The 14189-nt window shown below is 44.8% G+C and overlaps 1 long non-coding RNA gene across 1 annotated transcript; it reads right to left on the bottom strand.

The window, feature by feature from the left end:
- Positions 1-2181: 2181 nt before the first annotated feature.
- LOC141415016 (uncharacterized) lies at positions 2182-13343 on the bottom strand. The gene is made up of 3 exons (XR_012440035.1): positions 13223-13343; positions 8445-8508; positions 2182-3799 (listed from the first exon to the last, which is right to left on the bottom strand). It is a non-coding gene; the product is annotated as an uncharacterized lncRNA (long non-coding RNA).
- Between the last annotated feature and the right edge of the window lie 846 nt (positions 13344-14189).

The following is a 14189-nucleotide window of genomic DNA, read 5'->3' as shown; positions in this document are numbered from 1 at the left end:
TTTGAGAAGGGGTGAGCAGAAGGAAGGGTCTGAGATTGAGGTGGGGCTAGTTAAGCATCGATCTCATTGCTTCAGGGATTTCACAAGAGTATAATGGAAATCCCTCAAACTTTTTTTTTTTTTTTCAGTACTGGGGTTTGAATTCTAGGCCTCATCACTTAATCCAGACCTCTAGCACTTCTGCTTTAGCTATTTTTCAGATAGGGTGGCCTCAGACTGAGCTCCTCCTACTTATGCATTCTGTGTAGCTGGAATTATAGGTGTATACCACCATGCCTTGCTTATTTGTTGAAGAAAAGGACTCACTTTTTGTTCAGGCTGACATCGAACATGGATCTTTCTGATCTCTGACTCCTGAGTACCTGTGATTACAGGCATGGGCCATCACGCCCGGTCTTCCCCCAACTTTCAAGATGTCCAAGGGGGTCAGGAATGACTTGTATCTTCATGTATGCCATCTGGAGTTGGCTCACATCAGGGGTATTGGTGAACTCTTTACTTGAGTGGGCATGACCTCCTTGATAAGGAGCTATGCTAGCAGCTTTCTACCCTCAAGTCATGGTCTCCTTTCTGGCCCAGTTATACCAGTGTGCTGCCAACCTTGTCATTCTTGGGTATCCTTGCTTCCAGGGCTGGAGGAAAGCCTGTCCTGGAAGGCTGATTTAGAACTAGGAGTGTGTTCTCCTATGTGATTTTTGTAGGTGTTATGGGTCACCAAACTTATTACTTTTAACAATGGCAAAATCAGGCAGGGATTGTAGCACAACAGTAGAGCAACTGCCTAGCACAAGTGAAGCCCTGGGTTGGAGCTCTAGCACTGGAAAAAAAGAGTCAGATATCAACCTTTGTCAATAACATGTTTCTCATGGGAAATGTGTTCTCAGTTCCAAATAACTGATTTACAAATAAAATAGTTGCAGTCAAACTATTAGAAAAGCCGGGCTACAATCCTTCACATCTTTTATGCAGGCAGAGGAGGGAAAATTCTGCAGACCGCCCAAAGCAAAGGAATGGTGGGCGCTGTGCATTCTTCTAAACTGGATGTCAGCCAGGACAGCAGAGAGGCAGTTGGTTACAAAGAGCAACACTGGCTCCTTGGTGACCACCAGAGATAAGGACATTGGATTAAGTTGGGTCCCTTGGTCACCCTTGTGCCCTCACTATGTCTGGTAACTCATTATTCCTTGGAGAGTTCTCCTCTGGGTAGAGAAAGTCAGCTTTCTGCCCAGGGCTTTCTGGCAGCTGCTAAGTATTGCCTAGTGGGAGCCTCTGTGCCCACTCTGTCCTCCTAAATTTTCCTGGCCAGAAGCAATTCTCCAAACTCTCTGTCCCAGACTCCTTTCTAGGCCAATGTAACTCTTGTCTCTAGTGTTTGATAGCCCTGGATGGGGGATATCTGTCATTCAGTCAGTTAATAAGGACATGCTAAGAACCTACTATTGCTTAGGATTTCTCCAGGCTGTGTGAGAGAGAGAAGAGGAGAGTCAGAATCTCTGTTCTCAAGGATTTAAAAAATCAGCTGGAGAACCAATTTATCCTATACATTAAACAGTCCCAGTCTGAATTTACCATTTCTTGCTGGGTACTTGGAGTCTTGAGTTTGTTTCATCGGTAAACAGGGCTGATAAAAGTGGCTAGCTCTACTTCAGGGCTGTCATGAGGATTGTGCCACAAGGTAAAACACTTGCCAGAGCCTGAACATAAGAAGTGTTCAAAAAATGTTAGCTGTTGGTGGTATCATTACTCGGAAAGTCCAAAATGGGAGGTGTACTAGCATGCGCTGTGAAGGAACCTGGTAACAGGTCCCTCATAACCAGCTTACCTTTTCAGACCTCGAGGAGAAAGCACTGCTGTATGGGCCGTGTAAATGGATGGGGAGGGGCTTTGGGGGTGCAGTGAGAGCTGCTCATTGCCTTCTGGTAAAGGCAGTCTGTCTCTCTGGGCTCAGTCATGTTCTGGACACCTTGCTGAAGTCCAAAAAACTGAAATTTCTCTGCTTTGAAGAAATCTGCTTGCTAGTCATGGATTCAAGACATACACACATGATGTAAATTTATCATAATAATGAAGCAGCATATTAATCAATAAGATCAAAATGATACAGTAAAAGTGATGTATTTATGACAAACTTTTAGGGAAAAGAAATGCTTATTGATAAGTCTGAATTCCTAAATATGTTAATACTGCCTGTAGCTCTGTGTCATAAGAGCAAGGAGACCCTTTCCTTACCCCATGCCCCCCAGTCCTGTCTCTTTGTTTCCAGTGTCTGTTTCTCTCCCCAGATAAACTGTGGTCTGGTCTGAACCAGCCAGTGAAACATTTCTGAATCCTTCCCACAGCCTGGGTGGTTTTGGCTGAAAGGTCTGAGTTCGGGGTGTCTTTTTTTTTTTTTTCCATGTGTTAAAGTAGGCACTGGTGGAGCAACAAGTGGTGAAGCTCTGGTGGCTATAAAGGATCAAAGCTGACGTTGGATGACTGCTAACTTGGGATTTGCTGAGGACCATGTTTACTTTACAGGCTTAATGACAGGGTTGACTTTCTGGGAGTGTCACAGTGAACAATTCAGACAGAGGTCACCATAAACCTCCTCCCTGTCAAGACTGCTCCAGCCAGAATCTTGACAACACCTCCATTGAACCTGGAACTTGGGTGTGAGACAAAGCTCTTCTCAGAAGACCAAAGGATGGTGTAGTTTTGCCATCTGGATAAGTGTGTGTGTCCAGCAGCAGACATATCTCCCTGCATCATTCTCTTAGTTGATTAGGTGACAAGGAGAAGAAAAAAAATAGAACATGAAAAGTGTGACTATGATACTACTTCAGTTCAAAATATCTTTGTGGAATTTGAAGGTATCATGGAAATCCTCTACAGATGGGAAAAACTGAATCACACAGCAAATGAATACGTGAGCTAGGATTGAAATCCAGGTTTCTGGGATCCAGGTCCATTCTCTCTTTATTATTCTCTATCTACCACCATAGAGAGTTCTTTTTTCCATTTCATTGGATTCTTCTTCTTCTCTGAAGCCTAAAAAGAGCCAGGGTGACCCAGGAAATTCTGGGAGTCCTGAGTCACTCCAAAGCCTTTCTGCTGGTCATGCTGTACTGATTGCTGTTTCAATTAAGTTTTTCAGCATTTCATGTGAAAGATGAAAATTACCACTGATGCTAAATAAATCAATTTAGGTATTCAGGGTTTATAAATACAGAGAGCCATGCTTTCCCTCGCTTTCTCGCTCTCTTTCTTGGCTCTCTTCCCTCCACCCACTTCCATTAAGATACATTTTTAAAAAAGATTTAAAACCATATTTTGTTGAAATCCTTAACGTTTTCTTTCTTTCTCAAATGTACATTATCATCATAACAATGTACATTATCATCATAACATTTACATTTTGCAAATATTTTAGTATATTAATCTTGCAGTGCGTCTATCTCAAGGTTTGTAACGGGCGGAGGTGGTGGCGGAAGAGGGTGCAGGTAGGACTAGGTAGAGAGACTTGAAAATGTGGGCAGGCTGCCTGTGACAGTTTGGGGAGGGGAATACTTACGTGGTCCTCTGGGTGTTTTGAACTCTCTGGAAACTAACAAGCAAGCTGCACACATGAACTTGATGGAAGTCCTCCAAACTTTGGACAACACAGAGGCTTTTCAGAAGTCTGAACGAAGTCCAAATCAAATTATGGCCTAGAGCACTGAGTGTAGAGGGAGGCTAGGCAGATCAGAGGAAATGACACTAGTCAGGTCCCCAGGAGACCAGGGGCAAGTGCTGGTTCTGCCACTAGAAGTTGTTTCCTTGTCTGTGAAAAGATATAATAATAGCTTTGTCATGGAGTTGCTTTGACGATAAAAATAATGTGTGTAACATCGTAAGCACAAGACCTGGCAGGTAATAAGCAGTTCTTATTGCATTAGATGCCAATAGGCTTCCACCAGGTAGGCAACTAGAGAAGGCCCCCACTGGGGCAAGGAGGCACCAGGGTTCCAGTCACAGGCTTTGAAGCTAGACCTGGTTTCAGAAGCCAGCTCCACTATTTTCTAGCTGTGTGATCATATGCAAATATAGTGATGTATCCCAGGCACCTGGCATGGACAAGGTGCTCAACAAATGGTGGCTATTGGTCCAGGTTCTAAGAGAAAGAAGCTAAGAATTCAGAGGAGTGAGGCAGGTAACATAGTTGTAAAGCTAGTGAGGCTAATAGAAACTAGGAGAGGAAGTTCATTCCCTTTGGGGCCTATATGAATTTCCTGTGGCTGCTATAACAGACGAGCACAAACTGGGTGGTTTAAAACAATGGAAATCTATTCTTTCATAATTCTGGAGGCCAAAAAGTCCAAAATCTCTATCATTAAGTCAAAAGCAAAGTGTCCTTGGCACGGTGTGATCAGGGGGAGAGAAGAGATGTCATCCTCAGAAGCTGGAAGGGGAGATCTATTTCTTGCTTTTTCCAATTTCTGGTGGTGGTTGACATTCCTTGGCTTGTGGCTGCATCACTTCAATCTTTTCCTGACTCCACATGGCTTTCTCCTCTGTGTGTCTTGTGTGTGCAATTATGTGAATGTCATTTCTTTCATTCTCTAACCGGTAAGGATACATTTGTGATAAGATTTAGGGTTTTCCTGAGTAGCCCAGGGTAACCTCTCTATCTCAGTATCTTTAATCATATCTGCAAAGACTGTTTATTTTTTCTTATAAGGATATGTTTATGGCCACATTAATTAACATAATCCTATTAACATTAATGGGATTAAGACCTTTTATGGCCTGCCTACCACAGGGCTTAATGCATTAGTGGTTGGGACAAGATTCTACTTTGCTTTCCCTTGGAATAAGGTGGCAGGGACAGGAGTGGGATCAGGAGGAAAGGAGAGATGTCACCAGGGCAGTGGCAAGGCCAAGCCAGGGCCAACCTATGTAGTTAGTGACAAAGCAGGGCAAACCAGGGACATGAGAGAGCCTGGTGGAAGTCACAATGTGACAAGCAGGGTGACATCAGTGAAGCCATGTGGCAGAGTGGAGCCCAGAGCCCAGCACCATCCTCTGAGCAAGATCATGTCAATGGTCTCCGGAGAAACTCATGACTACTAGGTCACCTGACTAGGTTAAGATCTATTAACCCTCGCCCAACTTCCCTAAGCGGGGCTCTGGTGAGCCAAGATGAATAAGACACGGTCCCTCCTTAGCCACCCACTAGTTGAATGACCTTGGGCAAATCACTGCAACCCTCTGAGCCTTATTGCCTTATCTGTAAAATGACAGCAGGAACATCTTCCTCAGTGGGTTATTTGGAGGATTAATAAATGCAAGGAAAATAGCCTGAAAATCTACCTGCTCAGATAAATGTAAATTTCCTGTTTTCCTGATAGGTAAGGCAGTTAGTCTGACAGACAGGCATTGGGCAAATGCTCTTCTGACTGGGAGTAGGACAATAGTGTTACCTAACACTGTATCAAAGACCTCCCACCTTCCCAGAAACTAGGCTTGTTTGTTTTCTCAATTGGACTTTCTTCTTCCTTCTTTCTTTCCCCAATGCTTGCAGGAAAATAGGGCAAAGGATTCTACTCAGAATCCTTGTGTGTATTTGTCTCTAATTTTGCCAGTCTGAGAAGGCTCACTCCTAAAGAGAAGGGGGTCTCTCAGTGTGGTGGCACTAGTAAATAGTCACACACACTCTTGACCGCAGCTCATTCTTGACTTTCCAGTGAAAGTCAATGAGGTGGTTAGAAGGATGGGGTTTGACGCAAGGGAGAACCTGAGTTCAAGTCTTGGCTCTGTGATTTGACTTCTAAGCCTCAGGTTCTCTCTCTGCAAAGTGCAATAATGATAGTATTGGATTAAACAAGATGCTTATCAATTACGTAGCTCAGAGCAAAGGCAACATTTAGTAGTTTAAAAGGGGAAAATTAAGAATAGAAAGAAACAAAAATTATTTAGATAGCCAGGATCAGTGTTTGGCAGGTACACCATAAAGTCTCTGTAAATACTAGCTGCCCTTACAATGTTCCAATTGGCAGAAGTCAGTGAAATAAGGTGAGAGAAGCTCAGTGCTTTCAAGTCTCCTATGACTTCCATGGAGTGGGTGACAGTGGCAAATCCCAGGCCAGCTGTGAGCTCATGGGAGGGCTGATGATAAAAAGCCCCATCGCAAAGCTGTCTTCTTCAGGTGCCTGGATGGGTCCTGAAATTCTAGCCCCTAAAGAACCATTCTTTTAACCAACACCCTGAGAACCTAGGAATTCTCTGTTACAACAGAAAGGCAACACGTTAAATTATTAACATTTTTGCTTTAAATATTTAACATCTTACTAGGACCTGGAGGAATGCATCATAGGACAGGTAAATTTAGACAGGGGAGGTGCAATGAGTTAAATGACAGCCCTCAAAAGAGCTGCCTACCTCCTAGGACCTATGAATGTGACCTTGTTTGGAAAGAGGGTCCCTGAAAGGTAACCAAGTTAAAGATCTAGAGATGAGATTATCCTGGATTATTTGGGTGTGCGCTAAATCCTATAACAAAATCCTTCTAAGAGACCCACAAGGAGAGACACAAGGAGAAGAGGAAATGACACAGAGGGAAAGCAGCCCAGGAAGATGGAGGCAGAGATAAAAGTGACACTGCCATACACCAAAGAACACTGAGTCACCGGAGGCTGGGAGAAGCAAGGAAGGAGCCTCTGTTACAGGACCTTCAGAGGGAATGTGACCCTGCTGACACCTTGATTTTTTGACCTTGACATACAGATTTTGGACTCGCCTTCAAGAACTGTGAAAGAATAAATATCTGTTGTTTTAAGCCACCAAGTTTGTGGTTGTTTATTACAGCAGCCACAGGAAATTCATACAGGATGTAAAGACAGAGAGAGCAGATCTGAGGTGTGTTAAACTAGGTGTGAGAAACAGCTCTTTAAGACAGGCCAGGATAGGTGTGAGATATTCTGCACACATAGGTCTGACTCCTCGCTTCTCTCAGTTATTTCATTGACTTCTGCCAACTTAAACATGGCAAGGGCAGCTAGTATTTTAACAGAGATTTTGGTGTACCTGCCAAACACTGCTCAAGACTCTGAGTACACGGCAGTGAACAAGGCAGGGGCCCCAGTCCTCAGAGCATTTCCAGTCTGGAGGAAGGTTTGAGCTCTCAGCCTGTCTCTGCAACTCCATTCTTGCCATCACTCACACTTGGATGTGTCAGCGAGCTTATGTATGCATTCTGATCATAACCTGTTCTTGCTCTACTTATTTTCAGTTTTAGCGATTTCCTTGTCCCTGATCTTCCATCAGCTCCCCTCCCTTTCTAGGGTTGGCATTTGGCTCCTGCTGTATGTCTGGTCCTGGCTGGCACTTCTGGATCAACTGGTGCTGACCACTCCATTCAGCCAGCACTCTGTCATGGACTTCAGCCACAACTTGCAATTCTATTTTCTGACCTGGTCTCATGTCCTGTGGTGTTTGCCTTCTGACTGTAGCTTTCCACTTGTTCACTGGATTTAACTGCTGCTCTTGCCTGCCTGGTTCTGACCACAAATCCAAAGGGCTGTTCAGTGATTCATACATATTGATCTGCCCCACCTTCCTGGCTGTGGGACAGTAGGTTCTCCCCAAGCAGGTTAAGGTAGACCATAGGAGTTGGACAAACTTCTATGTTATTATAGTCTAGAGATGAATGGCAGCCAAGTCAACTGACCGTTAAATTGTCACAGAGCTTCCAAAGGATGGACACTTTGCTGGCTCTTTATTATCCATTGAGGCCTCAGTCATGTTAATAATTACAGTCTATAGCCTGTAAACAATCTCTTTGCTCAAACCATTCTATTTATTTTGGTGTGTCTCAGGCAATGATCATCATTCAGCTGTCCACAACTTTCTCTTCAGTTCATTTTTTTATGGTATTGGAGTTTGAACTCAGGGCTTCATGCATGATAGGCAGGCTTTCTACCACTTGACCCATACCTGTAACCTTTTCTTTGCTGGGGGGGTGCTTTATTTTTTGAATAGGGTCTTACTTTTTTGCCCAGATCAGCATGGACCAGGATCCTCCTATTTATGCCCCTCAGGTAGCTGGGATGACAGGCACACGGCACCATGTCCACTTATTGGTTGAAATGGAGTCTTGCTAACTTTTTACCTGGGCTAGCCTCAAACCACTATTCTCTGAGCTATTTAGTGATTAAATGCATTTCTTTCTTAGAATAGGCAGTACTTGTGAGCTGTGAGTGGCTCTTTCTACTTGCTTTTCCATGGAGTCGTGTAGCAAAGGTGTGGGAGTGTGGAGAGGGAGAAGAAGGGAAATCACCTACTGAGTAGTACTCAGTACTAGGCACCGAGGTAGGCACTTTGTAGGTATTAACTATTTCACTTAAGGATCACAGCAGTCCCCAGAGTTAGTAACTATTATCTCATTTTATAGAAGAGGAAATTGATGGAGAAAGGTCACAAGAACTTACCCAGGGTCATTCTGCTGGGACTGACTGGGAGCTAGGACTTGAACCCATAGGTTGATATAGGCACCTAATACAAATAGAACAATACCAGTGAAATGGTGGTTAGAAATCAGCTAGGAATGTCAGTTGCTGAAACTGTAGTCCAAACATAACCTCTGGAACCAGCGCTGATAGGGATTTCAGACACCTTGCATTTCTTTCTTAATGGAGGCTGATAAGTAGAAAAGGAACTGTAATTGGAGCTAGAGGTCACCTGCAAGTTTGCTGTTTTAGATGGTGTCTTACATTAATTAATTCTTGCAAAGTTCTCTGAGATTACAAAGATAAGAGATGTCATAAGTGTGACAAGTATGACTATGATATTGTCCAAAAGGCAAGAGGCATGACCAGGGCCTGCCTGGCATACTGGAGGGTCCCAATGTCCCACATGGTGGGGCTTTTCCAGGGAAATCTTGGGAATAAGCACCTCCCTGTGGAGTTGCACCAGTCTGAAATAGGGCAAGGCACTATAGTGCCTGAGCAGAAGGTTCCAATCCTCATCAAAAGATCTATGCTCTTGGAAGGTATTAGTGGTTATCTGTTACTTTCACCTAAGTGGGAAGGAATTTCAGGTTCTATCCAGTGATTGGGTTTGATTAGAAGGAATGAAGGCCCAAGAGCCTCAGGTCTTGGGGGTTGGGAGGAGGAAGGCCACGAGTTGCTTGCTTTTACTTTTTGTGACTGATCTGTTTCACTTAATGCTCATTCATGTTGTAGCATGTGTCAGAACTGTTGTCTTTTTAAGGCTGAGTAATATTCCACTGTATGTTTACACCACGTTTGCTTATCCATTCATCTATCAATAGACACTGAGATACTTCCATGATTTAGCTATTGTGAATAAAGCTACCATGACCATGGTTATACAAATGTCTCTTTGAGACCCTGCTTTCAATTCTTTTAGGTCTATACCAAGAAGTGGAATTGCTGATCATGTGATAGCTCCATTTTTAATCACCTGAGGAACCACCATACTCTTTCCCACAGCAGCTGCACCATGTAAGTCAGGTGGTGACTACATCAGCCCTTATCATTCCCACGTCCAAACATGGATCGATGGAATCTCAGTTTCCTGTCCTTTGCTCTTCTGCTTTCTCTATTTCTGGGTACTCTATTACCTTCCTATCTTTCTTAGAGTTTGATCTTTGAAGATGAATTTGCACTATCTTCAGCCTCATACTCTTTGGCCTCTAGGAGCCCTGGGCCCAATGGGATTTGGCAGACATTGTAGGGATATCTGTAAGTCAGAGTAGAAATGGGAAGTTGGATGTGGTTGACTTTTTGGGTCACTGTCTGAGGTTCAGGTATGGTGGTGAACACTTGCAATCACAGCTACTCAGGACACGGAGGTGGGAGGATCATGGTTTGAGGCCAACCTGGACAAAGTTAGTGAGACCCTATCTTAAAAACAAACAAAGGGCCTGGGGATGTGGCTTAAGTGGCAGGTGCAAGGACCTCAGTTCAATACCCACTATGCTTCCCTCTAAAAAAAAACCCATTACTCTGTAAGTAACACAGAGCTCATGTGTGCTAGACTTTTCATAGGGACATAGAGTTGAAGAGAGATGTACCTAGAGGCTATTGGTCGCCTACAGTCTCCAACACTGGACTTGCCCGAAAAGCACAAGGCCATGTAGCAAAATGATCCATTCAGACTTTGGAAAGTAAGTTAAACTCCCACTCCTGGGCTTCTTGTTATAATGTGATTCTCCTCACCCCCATGACCCAAACTGACTAAGCTACAGATGGTGGTCAAGTCTTTGATGATAAGAAAAACAGCCACTTTTGTTATAAAAGGCAAACCTGGAGTAGTAGAGATCCAGGAAAATCCATGGCCTAAACACACATTAAAAGAGTGACTGAAACTTGCTACCTGAATCACAGAAGAGTGCTGTCCTACTGGCCTGGAGCACCGTGCACAACAGCCTTGCATGCAGCTTTGGGAGTCAAAAACAAGAGGCACACCCAGTTTACCCGAGCACTGATCTCCCTGCTGTTGCCCTGCACTCAGTGGTTTGAACCTGGGGCCCTGTCCTTCTGGAGGTGGATTAGCTTGGGGACTCTGGGCCTGGAGGAGGGAGCAACTTGACTGATTACACTTGCCTGCCTCCCCCAAAGCTCCTTTTAGCAAGCAAGCGCAGGCTGTTCCACTTTCCTGTAGCTTAGCAACCCAAGCCCCTGACAACTGATTTATTGGAAAAAAAAAAAAAAGCTTAACTTTCTCTAAGCAGGTTTGTTTCCTTCCTCTCCGCTTCTTCTTTTCCCCCTTTCTCCTCCTTCTCTTTCTTTTATCATGAAGTCCTGGGGAATTTCTCCTGGGAAGCTGTTCCCCCTTTTTTTCCTGCATGGACCCCAGCTCTCTAGTCTTCCTCCTCTGGTCTCACCTACTATTTCTTCTCTGTGCCTAGTTACAGTGGTCATGGTAAAGCTCCTTATGATAAACGTCCTGCTTTGGCCTAAATGTTTATCCGCACCCCCTCCCCCAATTCATATGTCAAATCCTAACCCATAAGGTGCTGGTATTAGGAGATGGGGCTTTTGGTGGGGGGCATTAGGTTGAGAAGTGGAGCCCTCATGAATGGGAAAGAGGCCCAAGGGAGCTTGCTCATCCTTTCTCCATGTGAGGATGTAACTAGAACATGCTGTATGCAGGAAGCAGGCTCTCACTGGATGCTGAATTTGCTACTGCCTCTGGGCTTCCAAGCTTCCAGAACTTTGAGAAATAAATCTGGTATTTATTAGCCCAGTTTATGGCATTTTGCTATAGGAGCCCGAAGGTTCAAAGATACTTCCTTTCTTGCTTAAAACCCTTTGATAGCTCCCAGGAAAAAAAAGCCTCAAATGGCCCTCCAGCAGGTAGCCCTGCTTCTCAAACTCATGTCACCCTTTCATTCCTTCAACACCCCTACACTCTGTCCCTGTGCTCATAGTTTGTCTCCTCGCTCCATGCCTTTGCCTATGTGGTTCCCTCATCCAGATGCCCTACTTCTTCTTACTTAGCTATGAAATGTTCAGGATTCAGCTTTAACGTAGGCTCCTCTGTGAGGATTTTCTTGTCCATCACCCAGGCAGTATTGGCCATGCCTTCCAGCTTCTACCCACTGAAGACCTCCTTCTGAGGACACACAGGTGAGCGTGCACTGCCCAGGCCTTTTTATGGGAGGAGTTCTCATCCTCCAACATGTCCCTGGGATTCAGCACAGTGCCCGAAACACAGAGAGTGATCCATTTGTGGTCACGTGGGCTAATGAGAAACCAAGGAAGGAAGAAAGGGAGAGGTGGACGGAAGGGAGGAGAGAGGGCAGAGGGGAGAAGGGGGAGGGAGAAAGAAAGAGTAGAGGAAGGGAAGAAAGAGGAACCAGTGATGGAAACAAGTCTGAGAATCCAGAAGTTGACATCCAAGGGGGGCAGGAAGATGAAGTGCAGAGTGACATCTCTGCCCACAGGATGAAGGTGCTTTTTTCTCTTTGATTCATGTCCCTAACCTTGTGAATCAAAAGCACAGCAAGGTGGGCTTCTGGAGGCTGGGCATAGGCACATGGTAAGAGAAAATACAAAGCCAAGACAGCTGGGCTCATTTGCTCCTCCATGAGTCTTGCCTGTCTTTTGTTCTGAACCACAGGAGGGCTGATAACCACCTTACTTCCATATCACTGGCTTCTGGCTAGGTTTGACCAAAGGTGGTGCTGGTGGGAAATGGCAGGGAGGGAGGGAGAGAAACACTATGGTGTCTTCCTCTTGCTTTCAGCTTTGTTGGCATTTCTGGCAGTGCTGTCTCTCTTGTTTTCTCTGGCTCCTGTTGGATATGCCTACCATTATTCCAGAATTTGGAAAGTGAAGCTTGCCCTGGGCTCAGGTATATGTCTGCCTCTTGTTCTTTCCCTGCCAGCCCTTGGGGGTGAGGGTGAGTGTTGCCTACTCTGGGTTGCCACCTCATCCCCTGGTTGATTTTCTAGTGCCTCTGCAGCCTGTGTTCCAGTTCCCTGCATTGACCCTCCCCACCCCCATCATAAACATTTACAGTGGTTCTGTTTTCCTGGTTGGACCTGACTAATATACCAGTTTATCCATCACAGGGGGTGAGTCACTGATGCTTACCTTGGAAGAGATGGTAGGTTTTGTTAGTTTGGTTTTTCTTTTTGGGACAGGGTCTCACTATGGAGCCTAGTAGCCCAGACTAGCCTCAAACTTGTGATTGTCTTGCCACCACCTCCTAGTTTATTACGTGGCCAGATTGTGTACTATATATGATTAAACCACAGGGAAGAGTTGAGGACAAATGCCACCTTGTCCCTCAGTTTGACTCTGAGGTCCACTCTGCAAGTTTTGAAAAAGTGATCTGTCCTGTGAGTTTCAGGAACTCTGTCTGCCCCTTGCCCACTGCTCCTTGCACTCCAGGGGAGGAGTTGGGATTTCAAGCTTTAGCCCCTGAGTTCCTGTTAGAAAAATAGCATAAAGAAGGATATGGGGGAAGCATGTGAAAAGAATAGACTAAAAGGTACAGAAAAAGGAAGAGAGGAAAGGGGAAAGATGAATGAGGAAGAGAGAGAATGTAAAATGTGTTTAGCACAGGGTCTGTACATGGTAGGTTCAATCAATGTTGGTCAAATGAAAGAATGAAGAGAGAAGTAGAAGGGACAAGGACAGATGGAGATCATGGGCAGTACTGGCAAAGATCAAGTGGAACTTTGTCTCTGTTCCCACGATTGCCACTCTGCTTCAGGTCTTCCCAAAGAGCTTACCTATGACAACAGCCTCCTAGCATGGTTTCCTGGGCTCCAGTTCTCCTGACCACAGCTTCAAGGGACTTAACCAAAATCACCATAACAGTTACTTGAGCCAAAATGCTTTCTTGGCTCCTGGATGTGCGGTGATTAAATTCTGTTGTGTCACGTACTTGCAAGCCTCATCTACTGCAATTTTCAAACTTGGACTCCTCCCATCAATCCCCACTGCTGGAACAAGTGTGTGTGTGTGTGTGTGTGTGTGTGTGTGTGTGTGTGTGTGTGTGTGTGTGTGTGTGTGTGTATGAGGGCGTGTGGTTGTCACAGAGGGCATGGTGTTTACCCTCAGCCCTGCTTTCTTTGTTTTTATCTTTGTCCATTTAAGGCCTGGGATCCTCCCCTGATTTGAGACAGGGTTGAGGAACAGGAAGTTAGGTTGCTGAACTCAGATCTGCCTTTGAGCTTATCTGCATAAATTCCCTTTGGCTCTTTGCTGGGCCCAAAGTAGCCTGCACTCCAGCAGCCTGGAGGTCACTCACAGATTTTGTCATTCTGGGCTCCTGAGAGAGAATGAATTGCTTGCAGTATACAAAATGACCCACTATCCTGGATAGAATTTGTTCACACTCTGAAAGGACTTTCAATGCTTGTGGCAGAGCTAGGGGTGCCAAGGTCTGGCTCTGGGCAAAGTGAGGAGAAGACTAAGGAGTAGATCAAATTGTGTTTCTCCAGCCCCAGCCAAGTATCCCCTGATTACACAGAGAGCCTGGATGGACAACGATTCTTTTGCTGACTTTGCCAAAAAAACTAGAAGATACTGAAATCACCCTCCCCACTCATATTCAACAACTAACATTTGTAAGTCTATCTAGTATGGAGCTGGCAGTCTCAAGCAGGGATGGCAAACTATTGCCTGAAGGTCAATTCTGGCCCACTACCCATTTTGTAAATAAAGTTTTATTAGTACATATTGATATCCATTCAT

This window comes from Castor canadensis, chromosome 12 (assembly GCF_047511655.1).
Source record: "Castor canadensis chromosome 12, mCasCan1.hap1v2, whole genome shotgun sequence".
NCBI lineage: Eukaryota > Metazoa > Chordata > Mammalia > Rodentia > Castoridae > Castor > Castor canadensis.
Note: the sequence above shows the minus strand (reverse complement) of the source record. Positions and strands in the feature narration are given on the sequence as shown.